The following is an 18,393-nucleotide window of genomic DNA, read 5'->3' as shown; positions in this document are numbered from 1 at the left end:
AGGTATTGGGATGATGTGTTCAAAGTAATGAAAGAAAGAAATATTCAAGAATTCTATATCCAGCAAAGCTATTCTTCAAAACAAAATGAGACATCTCAGAAAATAACGGAAAATTTGTCACCAGAAAACCTGCCCCACAAGACATATTAAAGGAAGTCTTTCAGATTTCAACGAAAGGACACTAGCCAGTAACTCAAATCTATAGGAAAAAATAAAGAGTGCCACTAAAGACAGTAAAAGAAACAAGGGAATTAATATGGTTTTCAGGAAAAAATATATTTTATTTAAAGGGGGCAGGAATAGAGGAGCAAAAATACATAAGAAAAATAGAAAGCAAATAACAAAATAGCAGTTATAAATCTTGTCCTACCAGTAATTACTCTAAATGAAAATGGAACTGGGTATAGTGGTATACTGGGTATAGGGGTATACCCGCAATCCCAGCTACTTGGGAGGTTGAGGCAGGAGAATCACAAGTTTGAGGCCAGCATTAGCAACTCAGCGAGACCCTGTCTCAGAATAAAAAATGAAAAAGAGGTGAGGATGTGCCTTACTGGTAGAGCACCCCTGTGGTCAATCCCTAGTACTGAAAAAAACATACTGAAAGGAGAAATAGAAAATTTAGCAACAGTAGTTGAAGATTTTCAATAAAGAATTGGAACTAGCAGAATATCAGCATGGAAATAGAAAACTAGAACTACTCTGTAAATCAAATGGAACTAACAGACATCTATAGAATACCATCTTACAACAGAATACACATTGTTCTCAAGTACACATGGGAAATTCTTTAAATAACTCACATATTAGGTTATAGAATAAGTATTGTTGAACTTAAAGGGATTGAAATCATACAAAGTGTGTTCTCTGATCACAGTGGAATATTAGAAATCACTAGTAGGAAGAGATTTCAGAAAGTTATAAAATGTAGAAACAATACCTTCCTAAGTAACCGATCTTTCAAGGAAGAAATCACAAAGCAAAATGTAATATATTTTGAGATGAATGGAAACAAAAATACAATATACTAAGCCTTATGGAATGTAAATAAATTAGTACCTAGAGGGAAATTTTTTGTTGTAAATGCCCATGTTGGCAAAAAAGAAAGAACTCAAATCAATAACCTTACCTTTCATTTTAAGAGGTATAAAAAGAAATGCGGACTAAACCCAAAATAAGCAGAGGGGGAAAAATGGTAAAGACTAAAACAGAAATAAATGAAGTAGAAAAACAGTAGAGAAAAATCAATGTAAACAAAAATCTTTCCTTTTGAAAAGATCAATGAAGTTGAGAAACTTTTACCTTACTGGCTAATAGAAAAAGAGGGAAGACTCAGTTACTAAAATCAGAATGAGTGGAGAGAGAGAAAATGCATTATGTAGGAATGTGATGAATAATTTTATGCCAGCAAAGTAGATAACCTAAACAAATTGGACAGACTCTAGGAAGAACACACATTGCCAAACTGACTCAAGAAGAAATGAAAAATATGAAGTGACCTATAACAAGAAAAGAGATTGAAATAATAATAATAAAATTACCACAAAGAAAAGTCCAAACCAAGGGGGCTACTTGGGTAAATTCTGCTTAAAGAATTAAGAGCATTTTTGTGTAATCTCTCCCTGAAAATGGAAAAGGGGATAATATTCCCAACTCACTCTTTGAGGTTAGTATTACTTTGGTAATCAAAGACATCACAAGATAAATGCAGACTAGTATTCCTTATGAATATGGTTGTAAAATCTGCACTAAATATCCCCAAATAGGAAATAGCAACATATAAAATGATCATACAACATTATCAAGTGGGATTTATCTGATCAATGCAATATAAAAATCAGTGTAATAAACCATATTAGCAGAATAAAGTACAAAACCATATAATTATTTCAGTAGGTGCAGGCAAGCACTTGACAAATTCTAACGGTGCTTTATCATAAAAACACTTGCAAAACTAGTAATGGAAGGGAAAGTCCTCAGTCACAGGAAGGGCAGCTATGAAAGTTCCATGGCTAACATCATACTTAGTGGCAGAAGACTGTTTTCCTTCTAAGTTTAGGAATCAATCAAGGACACCTCTCTTGTCACATTTATTCAGCATCAGGCTGGAGGTTCTAGCCAAGGTAATTAGGCAAGAAAAATATAGTCATGTAGATGAAAGGTAGAAGTAAAACTATATTTGTAGATGATATAATCTTGTTTACTATGGAAAATCACATGGGCTCACACACAACACACCCATGCTCACTCACACTTAAAAACCATTAGAACTAGTATGTTCAGCAAAGTGGCAGGATACAGGGTGCATAAAAGTCAATTGTATTTACATGCATTTACAATGAACAGTATGAAAATTAAAAAAAAAATTCATATAAAAGTGTCAAAAATACCAAAATACTTAGGAATGAACGTAACAACAGACATTCAAGACTCGTATCTTGAGTACTGCAAAATGTTGAAAGAAATTAAAGAGAACCCAAATAAATGGAAGGAAATCTTTTTTGACTTAAAATTGTTCAGATATTAATGTTCTCCAAATTGATCTATGTAATCCCTACAAAAATCACAGCAGCCTTTTCCTATGCCTCCAAGAAATGTAACAGACCCATAACAGTTAATGCAATACTGAAAAAGCAGAACATAGTTGAAGGATTATCACTACCTGATCTCAAAACTTACTGCAAAACTAAATTAATCAAGACAGTGTGGTACAGGTGAAAGAATAACCTGTATATTTATGGTATAATATTGTGAAATAAAGTCTTGAACTTACAATTAATTGTTTATTAAAAATATTTATTTATTTTGATTCATTGTACACAAATGGGGTGTAACTGTTGTTTCTCTGGTAGTACATGAAGTAGAATTGCACCATTTGTGTAATCATACATGTACATGGGGTAATGATGTTTGTCTCATTCTGTTATTTTTCCTTCCCCGACCCCCTCCCCACCCCTCTTTTTCCTCTATACAATCCATCTTTCCTCCATTCTTGCCTCCCTCCCACCCCCCATTATGTATCATCATCCACTTATTAGGGAGATCATTCAGCTTTTGTTTTTTTGGGATTGGCTTATCTCACTTAGCATGATATTCTCCAACTGCATCCATTTACCTTCAAATACCATAATTTTATTCTTCTTTATGGCTGAGTAATATTCCATTGTGTATATATACCACAGTTTCTTTATCCAGTCATCAATTGAGGGGCATCTAGGTTGGTTCCACAATCTGGCTATTGTAAATTGAGCAGCTATGAACATCAATGTGGCTGCATCACTGTAGTATGCTGATTTTAACAGGGGTGATGCTACTTCAGTGGAGAAAGAAGTTTTTTAAGAGTGACGCCAGAATATTCACATGTAGAAGGATGACACTGACCTACTTCATACCAAGTGTGAAAACTAACTCAGAATGGCCATTGATCTAAATGTAAGAATGAGAACAGTTAAACTCTCAGGAATAAAAAAAAAACACGAGTAAGTCTTCATAATATAGGTTTAGGTAATTGTTTCTTATATAACACTAAAAGCAGAAGTGACAGAAGAAAAATCATAAGATCTGGGTTTCATAAAAGTCTCCAACTCTTTCCTTTAGAGGATATCAAGAAGGAAAACACATCCCACAGAACAGTAGAATTTTTTTGAAAAGCATTTATCTGCTAAGAGATTTCTGTCTGGATTATATAAAGAATGATCACACTCAGCAGTATAACTTTTAGAGGCGATAGAGACAAACAGCTCAGTAAAATTTTGGGCAAAGATTTGAGTTAACATTTCTTCAGAGAAGATACACAAATGGACAATAAGCATATGAAAAGGCAGTCAGCATTGTCATTAGGGAAATGCAAATCAAAACCACATACCCACTAAGATGCTAAGATTAAAAAGAGAACAAGTGTTTGTGAAGATGTTGGTGCACTGTAACTCTGATAGATTGCTGAAGGTACTATGAAATGATTATCCACTTTGGAAATCAATTGGTAGTTACTTTTTAAATTAGAGAAATATAATATGTTCCAGCAATTCCATCCTAAGTATATACTTAAGAGAATTGAAAACCAAAATTCATATAAAAATGTGTACACAGACATAGACATAATTAGCCCCAAACTGGAAATAACCCAATATTCATCAACTGATTAATACATAAAATGTGGAACATTCTTATGCTGGAATATCATTTAGCCATAAAAAGCAATGAAATCCTGATTCATGGTATAGTATGACTGAACTTTGAAAATATTTTGTTAAGTGAAAGACATCAGATACAAAGACCACATATTGTAAGATTCCATTTATGTAAAAATTTCAGAACAGACAAATTTATAGAGACAAAACACATTAGTTGTCAGCAACTAACTGGGCATAGAAAGGACTATGGTATGTCAGCTAATGGCTTCTTTTTGGGCATGATTAAAATGTTCTGGAATTTGATAGTAGTGATGGTTGCACAACCTTGTGTTTATACCAAAATCCACTGAATTTTATCCTTTAAAATGGCGAATTTTTCAGGCATGGTGGCATGCATCTAGCTACTCAGGAGGCTGAGGTGGAAGGATCACTTGAGCTCACAAGTGTGAGACCAACTTGGGCAACATAGTGAGATTCTGCCTCAAAACAAAAGTGAACCAACAAAATCTAAAAACTAAAATAGTAAATTTAATGATTTGTGAATTACATATCAGTGAAACTTATTTTTTAAAAATTTGTCTTTATTACTGATTAGTCAGTTTTCTGTTGCTGTAACAAAATAACCAAGTCTAGGTACTTCATAAAAGGGGTTTATTTAGTTGGAACTTCAGGGCTGAAATTCTAAGAATGAGTGGCTCTATGGACCGGCCTCTGGTGAGTACCTCATGGCAGATGGCATCACAATAGTGAGAGCGAGACAGGATTTTATAGGCTGGGGAGGGGACTGATCTTCTCAGCAGTCCCACTTTTATAACAACTCACTCTGGCAGGAACTAACTGGGGTCCCACAAGAACTACCTTAATGTCTTCCAAGGGTAGACACCCCAGGCATTAACAACCTTCCCTCAGGCTCCGCCTCTTAAAGGTCCCACCACACTGAGGACCAAGTCTCTGACACATGAACCCTTGCAGGACAAACCACATCCAAACCATTGCACTGAGTTTTTATTCTCCATAAACTTTGTGCCTAGGGCAAGTGCCCTGCCTCACGCTGGTTCTGCCCTGCTTTTTCCTATGAGCCCATTGCTTCAGAATTCAGCAAAATATCCAGATTGGAGTTACATGTGAAATGTTAATAGCTATAGTAAAGAAGAAATCCAGTGCATTGATGGGATTCTGAGAATAATTATCTGTGAGCTTTGAGGGTAGGGGAAACTCTATCCAGGCAGGCCTTGCTGAATACCACTGCCATGCAGCCCATGATGCCCGTGGCTCTGTATCATTAGGAAAGGTCAAATTATGCTCATCATCATAGCAGACTTATTGATAAGAGAAAGGCCATACTTTGCAGACTAGTTCTGTCCAAGATGAATTTAATATAAGCTACACATGTAAAGTTTTCTATTAGCTACTTTAAAAAGTGAATAATGAACAGATATAATTAATTTTAAGACATTTCATGGTAACCAAGTATATTCAAAATATGATCATTTTAACACGTGGAAATATTGTGCATTCTTTTCATCTTGAATTTTCAAAATCATGTGTTTTATCCTTACAGTACATCTCAGTTCAGACTAACTGCATCCCAAGTGCTCAGGAGCCACCTCTCACTCAGTGGCTGTGTTGACAGCTGTAGAATGACTTTTATAGACTGCAGGCTTCTAGAAACACAGCACAGGGTACTGGTTTTGAGTTGGATGCAGATTGAAATTCTGGCTGTGGCTCGAGGACTGCATGTGTTTATTCTTAAAACATTTACTGAAATCTATTCTCAAAAATTCCAGTCTATTTCCATGGTCAGACGTTAAATACTGGAGAGAAGTGTAGAGTTATTTTCTTGTACGAATTGCTGTAGAACTCAACCTAGGAAGGGGTCAGTTCTAGCTGGGTCAGGGCTTCATAAAGAGGCGAAGCCTGAGGTACCCGCTGGAATGGGAGGTAGATGAAGGACAGAGGCATCTCAGAAGGCAGGCACACAGGCAGTGAGTTTGCAACAGTGTTGCCCAGGGAATTGCTTAGGAGCTTGGTTCACCTGGAGCAGGGACTTGAGTGAGAGAGTGGCTGAAGGAGTGGTGGGGCTGAGCGGGAGTTGGGGCCCATGGTACAGGAGGGCACCTGTGAGGGGGTGTAGAATGCATCCCTATCAGGCCAGGGGCACCCAGCAGCGGAGAGCTTCAAGAAGGGAGCCGCAAAGCGGGATTTATTCTTTCTTGCTTTCACGTCTTGGGCAAATTTGAATTTGGGGGCCTCCCTTCAGTTTCCTGTTCTGCAAAACTGGAATGTTGAAGTCTACTTAGGGAGTTGCCATAAAGAGTAAGTGGACCAGTATCTATCACGTGCCTGATGGTCTGACTCAGATTCCTCGTCAACTGAGAGACTGCTTCTCTGGTAATTCCCCTAGATCGGCCTAGCACTGGTTCTTCAATGAGGTGGCACTCCAGTAAAACCTAGGGAAAACTTTCAGTAATATCAATTCTTGGAGCACAAGAATCTCTACGTTTAACAAATTCACTCAGTGATTGTTATGCAGATACCTGTGATCAGTTTGCTGAGCAGTGTGCAGAATTTATCACCTCAGTCCTTTTATACAGGACTCTGGGCAGTTAGGAAACATCTGGTCTCCCAGTGTCCTATACCAGCTCCTATGTTCTGCCACTGGTGTTCTGTAGACCCTGCTCTGGCCACAGTGGTAAATCCCAGTGGTCTGGTTGCGCTGTATGAGGTAGACCAGTTGGTTCTCAGGCAGACTTCGGACCTTCACAGAGTGCTGTCATTTAGTTAGCCGCTGTTTCCACCTCTGCATACATAATCGTCACAGACTTAGATAGTACTTCTTAACTCTGTTCACATCCTGTTGAATTTCTTTCATAACACAAAATCACCTTCTCTCTCTTCTCTATGAGGCGTAGTGTTTTTCCACCTGGAATTCAGAGCTGTTGTATTTGTAGCAACTCTGTGTGACCACACTGCTGCTGCTGCCGCCTCCTCCTCCTCCCCTTCCTCTTCTTCTTCTTCTTCTTCTCCTTCTCCTTCTCCTTCTCCTTCTCCTTCTTCCCCTCCTCCTCCTCCTCCTCCTCCTCCTCCTCCTCTTCTTCTTCTTCTTCATCATTTCCTTTTTCTGTATTTTTTAGTGCCATCATTCAGCTTTTGCTATCATTGATGCATCTACCTTCAATGTTACAGTAGTCCATAGATCAAAACATCTATGTTAAGGGGAAAGTCACTTTTGGGACAGAACAGAGAGCCCGTGAACGTCAGTTTGACCCTGCTTCCATTTTCTTTTGTGGTCTTTAGGATTCTGACTGGGTATGAATAAAGTGATAGGTTTCACCTAGTGTGTCAACTTTAGACTTTTGTCTCTGAAAGCTGATTTTGATCTTATACCTTATCCTCACATTGAAAAATAGGTACTGAAAAATAAAGGAATGGTCCTCAAAAGAGATCAGAAGTTTATTTTGTTAGTGGGTGCTCTTTCGTACAAAACCCCCAAATAAAACAACCTTTCAGTTTTGTGGGGGAAATGATTTAAATCTTTTCTTCCTCCTTCTCAGAAGGAAGTGCCTTTTGTGAACACGTGACTTTACTCTGGGTACTCGCATGGCTTCTCTGCTGTTGGTGTTTCTTTCCAGTGGGGTTGTTGGTGCTGTAATGTACGTCGATAGTGGTTGTGGTAGGTCTTCAGGTAGATGGGTGACTAAATACAGTATTAGACAGGGGCAGACCTCCCATGCCATCTGAGCTTGGCCCTGGAGCTGCTCGATTTCCTTGGTGTGGTGCGCTGGAACCCACCATTTGAGGACTGGCAGTGGGTCCCCTTTGCTGACTTCCCTTTCTCTCTTACTCCTTCCTGGGTCTGCCCCTGCTCAGGTCGCTCACTTGCTCTGTGCTTCTGTTGGCCTGCCCTTTGTGGAGATCAGTATTCTTCCTCTCGCCTCTCCTTCCTATTTTCATCTCTTCTTTCTGCCATTTTTAAGTTCTTGAAAAAGTCTCTTATATGGCTGAGAGGAAGCTGAGAGGGCTTCGCCAGTTAATTGGGACCAAATAAATAGAAAGAATTAAAAAGGGGCACATTAACCCCTTCTAAATTCTGGAGGGAATTTGTTCATTATCTTTTAGTACCATTGGTGATAAGTTGGAATAACTGCAGTTAATAATAATACCCAGACAATTGATGCTGCTCAGAAAAATGATGTATGTTGAGCATTAGGTAGTTTTGAAAATCTACTTATTTCATGATCACTGGGTTTTTCCAATCCTGCCTATTTTCTGGTTTAAAAAATTATAAAATTGATGTCAATATAGGTGAAAAATGGTTGCATATTGGCAGTCTTTTATGACTCGGCCTAATACTAGCAGGAATTCCAAGGTATCTTACCCCAGTAACATTTTTGAAGAAAGTTTATATCTTTTCTGTCACTTAATGGCTGATCTTTCTGTTGGACAATTTAGGGAAAAAAAGATTAATTTTTGCTGTTTTTTTTAAATAAAATTTTCTTAAGGATCTAATTAATATTGATATTATCAATATTATAAGATTCATAGTTCCTCTCATTTTTAATTTGTTCTGAGTTAGAAAAAATTAAGAAGCATGACAGAATATAAATTTGGTACAATTTAAGAAAATTAAGATCTACAAAATGGATATGATTATTCATGTATCAGAGGTATTCTTCCCCTGACAAAAGCTGTGTCTTAAGTCCTTAAGATACTTCATTTATATGGTGTATTTAAGAATCAGTTTTCAGATCATTAACTACTGAAGGGATTAAGATAGAAAGAAAATTGAAGTCACGTAATCCATTGAGGATTAATCTGAAAATAAGATTAAGTATCTCTAAAATCCTAGACTCAAACAATGGAAAAATGGTGACTTTTATGCAATGACTTCAACACAGAAGAGTTTATTTGTGGTACAATTACAGCATAGAGTCAGGGACTTTCTAAACTAACTTCAGTTTCCAGTGAGAAATAATGTAAGGAAGTTACTGTTTATGCTTTCCTGAATCTTTCTCCTGTCTTGTAAATTTTCCTGTGTCTTTTTCTTTTTAAGGTTTCCACAGCTGGATTGTCTACTAGGTCAAATTGTCACCAATGGCAGTAAAACTTGTTTTCGGGGGGTCAAGGTGAGTTTATGTGGAATTCTACTTGATTTATTATTCCATTTGACTCGGGTCTGCAACTGCCTCTTAAATATTTTACTCTTCCGGGTGGTAGTTTCATTTTATTTGTTTGCAGTGCTGGAGGTGGAATGCTTGACCTAACACATTTTAGGCAAGTGCTCTACCACTGTGTTCCACCCGCACTGGTGGTGGTTTTATTATAGATGATATTATTAATGAAATAAGTCAGTGCAAATGAATTCTCTTTTAAAAGCTTAATTTCATTTTGCCTTTTTTGAAAATGTGAGGAATCTGTTCAGAGGGTGACTGAAACCCAAGTTCAAACATCATGTTTTGTTAATGATTTTAAGTGTGTGGAGCGTACTTCCAACGGACGTCTCTTTCTCAGTGATAATTAATCTTCTGCTGCAACAAAAGGTTATAGTGCTATTGTTATCATGGGCTCAGTAGGATCGGTTGACAGAACGAGGACAAGAGATGCCGTAGCGTGTGGGGGCTTGCTTGGAGTGGAGAATGTACATGATAAATAAGGACTAAGAGAAAAAGACCAGATTGGGGGGAAGTCATTGCTGTCCAGACTCCATTCAACTAAGAGCTGAAGTAGTAGTGATCAGCCAAGGTGACAGGAGTTTAAGACATTTGAGAGAAGCTCTTCTGAGAATTGCTGCTAGCCCATAAGTGCAAATGTGACCAAAGCACCCCGTCCTCAAGGCACTTTATTTCTGTCCAATGGGAAATTGTCGAACTATATTGATTTTTAGAACAAGACACTTTATTGCCATATGCTAGAAAATTGCAACATAAATAATTAAACCACCCATCTTTGTATTCAAGTTTTAAGAAAAACATAAGCAAATTTTAAAATAATATAAAGGCTCAGGCTGTGACTGGCACCCCCCTTAAATGTGGTGCCCTTGCAGAGGACATAGCCTGAACAACCAGCTGGTCAGCTCTGCTTTGTTGGGATTCAACTCATGAAAGACTCTAAAGAAGGGGCTTAATGTTGAAATCTGTTCTTAGTGGCTTTTATTGGAAACTGAGGTGGCTTGAAAGAAACTTAGCAAAGGCACAGTGTCTTCTACAGGTTTGCTCAAAGGTGGTTGCCTGAGCATCCTAGGCATAAAACTAGGGAAGAAAAGTTAAAATTGTGTTTTAAACTAAATTTATGACAGATTTCTAATTAGTGATGCATAGTGTGTACTTTCAGATTTCCCATTCTTGACTCAAGTTGCCACCTGTGTGATGTTCTTCTCAAAGACTATTGAAACTTGAATTTCTTTTCCGAAAAAGGGACTTGCCTTGCAGAGTGTTGAGTGTGTTTATGGCAAATGGCTCTTTCTTACTTGCACATTTTTGTAATTAATCTTCTGATGAAACAGAAAACTAGTATGTTGATGTTAATGTAGTAATAACAGTGTCTCGGTAGATGCTGATTGACCGATACAGGGGAAGGGGGATGCAGCAGTATTTGGGGACAGATAAAGGGGGCAGTCAGAGTATGTGAGGATAGAAAAATATAAGGAATAAAGAAATATCTATGGAAAAGTATCCTGCTGTGTGACAGACTGGAATCAGGGTAGGGTGGTGGCCACAGGGCAGTGTGCGGAGGCAGTGGGGGCCCGTGGTTCTGAGGACTCACAGGGAGGAAAGAAATGGCCAGTGGAAAAGAAAGAAACTTCTGCTACCATGGGTGCTGAGGACAGAACTGATCAGAGGGAAACTCAAGGGACCACCTCTTGGTGGGACAGTTTCTCATCCCCTTCCTCCCAGAAGGATACCACCTTTCTTTAAGGACATCAATGAAGAGACCTTGGAGAACAGCCCCCATTCCCGTAAACGCTGATGTTTACTGCTGTCCTCCTCCTGGCCCACATCCCTGCCATCGCTCTTGCTGATGGTGGGAGATTTGTTAGTGGGAATACAGAAGCATAGGAATGTGATCAATTAAGAGAATCACTTATGAGATTTAAGGTGAAAGGCTCTGGTGTTGTTTACATTGGAAATTTCCTTCTCTCTACCAACACATCATCTAGGCTTTGAAGGAAAAAATTAAGCAGATTTTTTAAAAAGTGAGAGGAGGGGGCAGAAAGATAAGGGAAAACAGGATAAGGAAGCCTTATAATAACCACCCCCTCATAATTGCTTAGCTTTTAATTGTACTCTGGATGTAGAATACCATGAGAAAAGTAAGAATATGAAGACATTTTGGAGCAGATGTTTGTCACCTGTGATATTGAACTAATAATTTTGTGTTCCATTTTTCCTTACTTTTTAGTGAAGAGAATGATATTTGTGATTAGAAAACACTGAGGGAATATTTGTGAAAACATCAGCTTAATGAAAGTTAAAATGAAACAAGAATGATAAACTTGATGACAATCTGATGTTCTCAGTGTCATTGAGCTTCATACTTTTTGGATTGAAATATCTTACCACTATGTGGTCCAAATAATTGTCCTGATTATTTTTGAGAAGAGATTCTTTTTTTGTGGTTGTGTAAAGATATACATATTTGGCAGGAAGAGAGATTTAGACATAAATAGTAGCATCTTACAACGGCAAGTTAGTGGGTTATTCTGTGATGGAGTCTGTTAGGTACACAGTGTCTTCAGCTTCCTGTGTGTTTAATGGATGAGGATGACCTTACAATGCTCAAAGGTAATGACTTCTGTCTGTGTTGTGCTGAGTCTAGAACTCCTCATAGTTTGCATCTTTCAACACCTTCTGAGGCAGGTGATTCCGTCTCCTGAGTGAGGAGAGGTTTAGCTGAGGCTGCATCCAGACATATCTGTCACCACCAGGCTTACTTGCCTCATTGGACCTTGGACAAGTTCCACTCTCCAAGGTCTTTCTCATTTCCCTAGTTCTATGCATTTCAGAAAAGCCTGTCCCATCCCTCAGAACTATTTTAAAATTGAGCAGATAATTCTGCTTTAGAGGGTATCAGCTGAGCAAGGTCAGGGGAATCCTAGAAATAAATGCATGCCATGTAATGAAATGGGAGGGAATTGTTGGTTGTAATGTTTTCTAGAGACTTTAGAGATTTTTATATGCTACCATTTTTTCCCTCCAAAGAAGCTCCTGTGCTACTGAAATAGCTAAATGTCAGATAGTACTGAAGCACCCTCAGATTTGGAGTACAAGGAGAAACCCCACCATGTGTGTGAATCTCTTTTGTCTGTTTTAAAATTGTCCTCAAGTAATCAGTTAGACATACCAGGGATTTGAGCCCATTATTTAAGAGAGGGTGAGGTTCATCTTTTTCTGATCCATATTTTCCTTAGGTCAAAAACACAGGAAAAGAAAAGACCAAGCACATTTTAATATTTAAACCCACAGATCCAGAGCCCAGGATTTTAGAAAGTTGGTTGTTGGGGAGAAGGCAAGACAAAGTCAATAAATGTCACGTGGGCGATTTTGTTATGATGCTACGAAGCACACATAAGCTTCTTTGTTGTCCATTTTTAAATGGTGCATAGGACAGTGCAATATCCCAGCACTGCTCTCAGCTGTGTACTGTTAACCAGCCACTGTAGCGAGGAATTAAACCTTTGGTCTGTTTGATGCAAGGCCAGATTTTATTAAACTGGGTCATCAGGGCACACACACAGAGGGCTGGGTCACACTGGCACTCTGCCATCTTCGGTAATTAAATGGGTAAGTATGCCAGCAGACAAACAAAATGACTTCACTCCTACTAGTAGAAGCAGCTAGCAGGTACCTGGATGGGGTGTGATAGTTGAGCACCCATCCTGTTAATGATGAATTACAGCAGGAGCCTTGGAAGAGTTCCTGTGATAGACTCATATGTCAGAGAAGTTCCTTGCATTTGAAATTATCACAGAAGTTCCAGAATTAAAAATGAATGGGTTATTATTCAAGTGTTTTATAAGCTATTGCTTCAACTTGCACATTTTTAATACAATACGGATCCCCCCGCCCGTCCTTTTAGAAACACTTTAGAGTCTGAGCTGACACCAGCTGCTTGGCAGCGATTTCCTGGGGCAGAAGCTTGGGATTTTGCACAGGGAGATCAGTTGGAGATCTGTTTATAGTTCTGCTTTTGAAGGTTTAGCGTGGTCTAGCTAGCGATAGGTGAATGAACTAAATGACTTTAAAAAAATGGCTTTTTAAGATCTGCCTGAAAAGGATTTTGCATTTAATTCTTTATCATAGTTATATAGTTGTTTATTGTGCTTAGCATACTGATTTTTAAATGCTCTGCGTGTGTGTGATTCATGTTAAGCTTCTAATATAGGGATATACCTCTTAAATGCCAGGAGAGAAAAAATGATTTTGCTTTATGGTGCTGGGGATGAAACCCAGGGTTCACCATACTAGGCAAGTGCTCTACCACTAAGTTTCATCCCCAGTACCAAGAATGTTTTCCTCAGAAGTAGCTGTGGAGCCCAGGTGGCTTGGGGAGCAGCGCTGTCACGTGGGGAGGGATGCAACATTCTCTGATCTCTGTGCTTCCACTCGTCACTGGGATGCTAGTTTTACCAGGGCAGGGATTTTCAATAACATGCTCCTAGCTCTTTGATCAATGAATACCTGACATGTTTTGGGCACTCAGAAAATGTTTCTTGGCTCTGACATTTTGCAGTGTGTGACCTTGCTTATGTTACAGTTTCTTTACCTTAAAATGGGATGGCTGTAGCTCTGTGTTCTAGTTATTATAGAGCATCACTCTAGCTTCATAGCTCTGTAAGGATTCCATGAGATAACAAGGGAGAACATCCAATAATAATATAATGCTTCCTGATGCAAAGTGAATACCACTTTTCCCTTCTGAATGAAGTTGGGTTTCAATCTCCTTTGAGATGTTGACATTTCAAGACACGCTATCTGGCTGTTTCCTTTTAACATCCTCCCTCAGAATAGGGCATATTTAATAGTCCTGTAGAGGAGTCGAGCTACCTGTGTTGTCATATGGCCTTGTGGAGCACATTTAGGCTTTTACATAACTGTGCCCATCTGATCTAGTTTGTTAATGACCCGACATTCTCAAAAATGGAAGCCACGTGAGAGACCGTGGGGAAATCTAAACTAAATTTTTGAGGTCTGCCAATCCGGGGCAGCTTTCTCCTCAGAGTTTAAAGGAACAGTAATGCTCCATAATAACTAAAACACATGAAAGAATTGGGATGGAAACATTTGGCTAATTACGAATTCTAAGACGCATTTCAGTTCACTAGAGCGTTTTCGCATGCACAGAATAGACAGATACCATCTTCTGAGTCCATCCAGTCAAAAGCTGTATGTGTGCTTTCAATATTTTAGTGATGTTTTCTTCTTTTCTCTTTGGGAGGAATTAAATTCTCTGGGTAGGTTCATCTCCACAGATGGTTATAAATGTGTGAATAATATACCACTTGTGGTGCATTTTTAATAGACTGTTTGTCAGAAGAACTCCTGTTTTCTTCCACTTCATGTAGAAGCAGTTCTTGTTATGCATTCAGAAAACAAAGCCATCTTTCATTTAAAAAAAATGCACACTTAACTAAACCAATTAATTTTAATAGGAAAAGAGTATCAGGACTCATCCTCTTCCTTAAGGGCGGACTGAACAAAAATGGCAGTCTGTTAAATGCATCAATTCATTCCAGCTCTAGAGCTCTTCATCATACCCAGGAATGGTAACTCCTTTACCTGGTACTGTAGTTATTTGCAAACACATCCTTTCCTTATTTGACACAAGCTTCTTCAGAAGTGCAAAAGCTGTCTTATTCGTTCCCAGTGTTATTTTGCAAAGTGCTTTACACATTATGGGGCTCAATAAATATTTGGTGCATGATTAAAGATTCTCTCATTAAAGCACAGAGGGCTGGATCTGTTGTTTTTGGTTCTCCTGGTTTAAGATGGGGATGATGTGGAAGAGTCTGTGTTCTTGTTAAGTCCTGGCTGAGCTGTTGTGCTGTACTATATTTAGAATGGCAAGAAGCTTGCCCCCAAATCACCTGAGGTTAACTTCCTTTGTGAAATTGGCATGAATGATTTGGAGTTTCTGCTAATAAAGTCAGTATCACTTGAGGTTTTTTGTGTCTCTTATATTTCTTGTTGGCTCTAGTGCAGATGAGAAGATGCAGATGAGGGTGGAGTCTAAGGTCTTACTTTCCAGATAAAGGGGCAGGAGGTATAGGAGCTCTGATTCCGATTCTGTCAATGTGAGGGCAGAAAAAGGGTCAGTGATCCAAAGGAAAAAGCAAGGCAAAACACAAAATGCTCAGTGGAATCTGGCCTAGACTAGAGTCTGGAGGACACTCAGGGTAACCTTTGACTCTCAGGGCTTCTTCGGTTTTGTAACTCTGGCTCTTTGTCTGTTGTTTGCTCCTTGTCTTTTGTCTTTCATTGCTCTGGCAAATGATTGGGAATTGATAGAGAGTTGGCAGAGTGGTTTTGCAGGGCAGGCCTCATTTCTTTCTTGACATGGTCTAGTTCCTCCATCTGTGACTCTCTTGTTAGCATCTTCCTGAACTTCTTTCCATCCTTGGCTTTTCAACACTTGCCAGGCGCATCTCCCACTGGGGCTCTGTTGGAAGAAACAGGCAGCAGCCCTGAAGATTGACAGCACTCCAGACTTACTCCTTTTAATGCTGGTTGGGATTTGCATAGCTGCAGCATCCAGGTGCCCATCATTGGCAAAGCTCAGCCTGGAAGGAGAGTGGGCAGAAGGAGAGTAGCTAGGCCTGCTTGCCAGGATACAGACTGGCATTTACCTGGGCTTCTTGCCTCTGCCAGCGTCAGCCTCCTGTTGTCCAACCTCTCCTTATGTTTAACTCCAGTATATGCCCTGATTCCTTAGCAGAAACAGAGGGATACAGGACACACTCTGTGTCTTATCCATATTTTCTGCTACATTCTCCCTTTTAAGTTCAGGTATTTAAGTATTTTTGTAATGCCTGCTTTGGGATATTCAGTGTACTAGATGCTGAGAACATAACAAGGAGAAAAATTTGGCTCCTGCTTTCTAAGAACTTTTGATCTGATGGAATAGCCCAACATGTTACAATTTCAGAAGATGGGCTTAAAGGAATATTAATGGGAAGGAAGAGAGGTGGAACTCACAAGCCCCCTTTTCCTTCTTTCTACCAAAGCTGCTCGTGGCTAGTATGTTTGCGGTGTCACTCAGTCTTGGCTTGATACTGGATTTTATGTATATAGTACTGGATGGCAATAATTGCTGTTCTCGAAAGTAATTGCAGATACTAGAAGAACACTAATAGTCAAATGGAGTAAATTATACTCGGTTAATGGTTCCCAGTGTGACAGGGAAAGAAGAGTAATAATGGGAAAATATTTTCAGTAACAATAGATAGTGATTGTTGAGTTTAAAAGAAAATTAGTCACAAGAGCTTCCAGTAGACATTCCTAGTAATGATATTTTATAATATTCCTGCTTCATTTCCTTCTCCACTAATCCCTCTGCTATTGGTGGTAAAACATCTTTGGCCTCAGTGGTGTAGATTTCTACCTGGAGTGATTTTGCTTCCTCTGCAAGTGGACCCTTGGCACTTCTGGAGATGTTTTTGGTTCCCATGGGGGATGGGAGGTACTGCTAGCATCCAGTGGTTGGAGGCTAGGGATGCTGCCCATCAACCTCTCATGCATAGCTTTGTAGTCCCCCCTGAAGGAATCTCCGATTCCAAAGTGTCAATAGTGCCGAGGTTGAGAAAGCCTAGTGTGGATGAGTAGGCTGTATTGCTCATACAAGAGAAAAAAATCCCAAGAACCAAAATCATGTGCGCCCATAAAGACAGAAAAACCTTGAAGTAATGAGTTGGAGGGCTAGGTGGGAGGTAGGAGATGGTAGAGATTTTTCATCATTGGCCTCTTATTTTATTTTGGCTTTCACTGCATGGTTTCCTTATAACAACTTTGCTTTTATTACTTAATTCATAAAATCAATTGTTTTGATTATTGCTTAGCATGTTTTGGAGAACTTTACTAATGCATCCTTGTGTCTGGCACAGACCTTGTAACATAATCCACAATTTGTGTATAAATTTGTGTATAATCCACAATTTGTCGGGTGAAAGTACAAATACATCATTGCATATGTTCTTGGAGATAGTAACATTTTGTGTTTTCCAAATATTCCTCTTCTACTTCTATAGTTATCGAAATGGAAAATGCTGCCAGAGTTCATGAACGTGATTTTTAAGATTTAAAGTGTTAGGTCAGTAAAAATCAGACACCTGCTCTCCAAAAGGGCAGTGCTAGAAAGTGTAGCAGTTGATTTTATCAGCTTGCCTGGAAAGCTGAACAGGCAAAAGCACAGCAGACGTTCCTGAAAACCCACTCGGTCTAGAGCCACAGAGGAATATGCTATAAGCAAACATCTGTACCAAAAAGCAAACTCAACACAAACCTACAATAGGAAGATAAGTGGGCATGATATGAAGTCCTCAGAGGGAATGGAAGCTTAGAAAAACGACAGCAGAACCAGTGGCCAGGGGCACAGACGGTGAATGGAGGAGCCAGCTTGGACAGTACCTCACGCTGTCCTGCGGGACACCGTCTGCCCTGGTTCAGGCATGGGGAAAGCTAGTTCCCTGCTCTTCCCAGTCTCTCTCTTACCTTTTCCTGTGTGCTCTTTTTGCTCCAGCCAGATTTCCCTGCTTCTTTTCCACATGAGCTCATGCTGACTCTGTGTTTGCTCACAACTTTCTTCTGTTCAGTGCACTATTATTTTCTGTCTTTTCTCTGCCTCTCAGTTTTATTTTACAAAGCTCAGCTCCAGTTCTGTATACAAAGGGTATAGGAGTTGAGTCTTCCCAAGTTTTTCTACAACATAAATCTTTTACAGTCTGAGTTCTCTCTCTTCTACCCACTCTAAATTTAGGAAACAACTGGCAGTCATGGTTTATTGCTGGGACTCATGGGTGTGGGTGTGTGTCAGCAATAAAGAGGTGGGCAAAGATAAGAACACAAGGAAGATCCATTCTATAGAAACCTCAGATGCTGGGCTGGGGCCATAGCCCTGTGGTAGAGTGCTTGCCCAGCATGCAAGTCCCCAGGTTTGATCCCCAGCATGGGGGAAGGAAACCTGGGTCCAAATTCATTTTTAATGCTTATTGGAGCAGGCTATAAGGATAGGTGAGCATCTTCTTTCTTTCCAGCAGGAGCCGATTGGA

At 39.3% G+C, this 18,393-nt stretch overlaps 1 protein-coding gene across 3 annotated transcripts in view; it reads left to right on the top strand.

The window, feature by feature from the left end:
* The window catches only part of MTUS2 (microtubule associated scaffold protein 2), a 599,410-nt gene that overhangs the window by 10,708 nt on the left and 570,309 nt on the right, over positions 1–18,393 (top strand). For all 3 annotated transcript variants that reach the window (XR_013763613.1, XM_079138562.1, XM_079138560.1), the window contains exon 2: positions 9,187–9,259. The gene's annotated coding sequence lies outside the window, so the exon portion shown is untranslated. The remainder of the gene's footprint in view (positions 1–9,186; positions 9,260–18,393) is intronic.

Source organism: Sciurus vulgaris (assembly GCF_902686455.1).
Source record: "Sciurus vulgaris genome assembly, chromosome: 4".
Lineage (NCBI taxonomy): Eukaryota > Metazoa > Chordata > Mammalia > Rodentia > Sciuridae > Sciurus > Sciurus vulgaris.
This window is presented reverse-complemented; position numbering and strand designations above follow the sequence as displayed.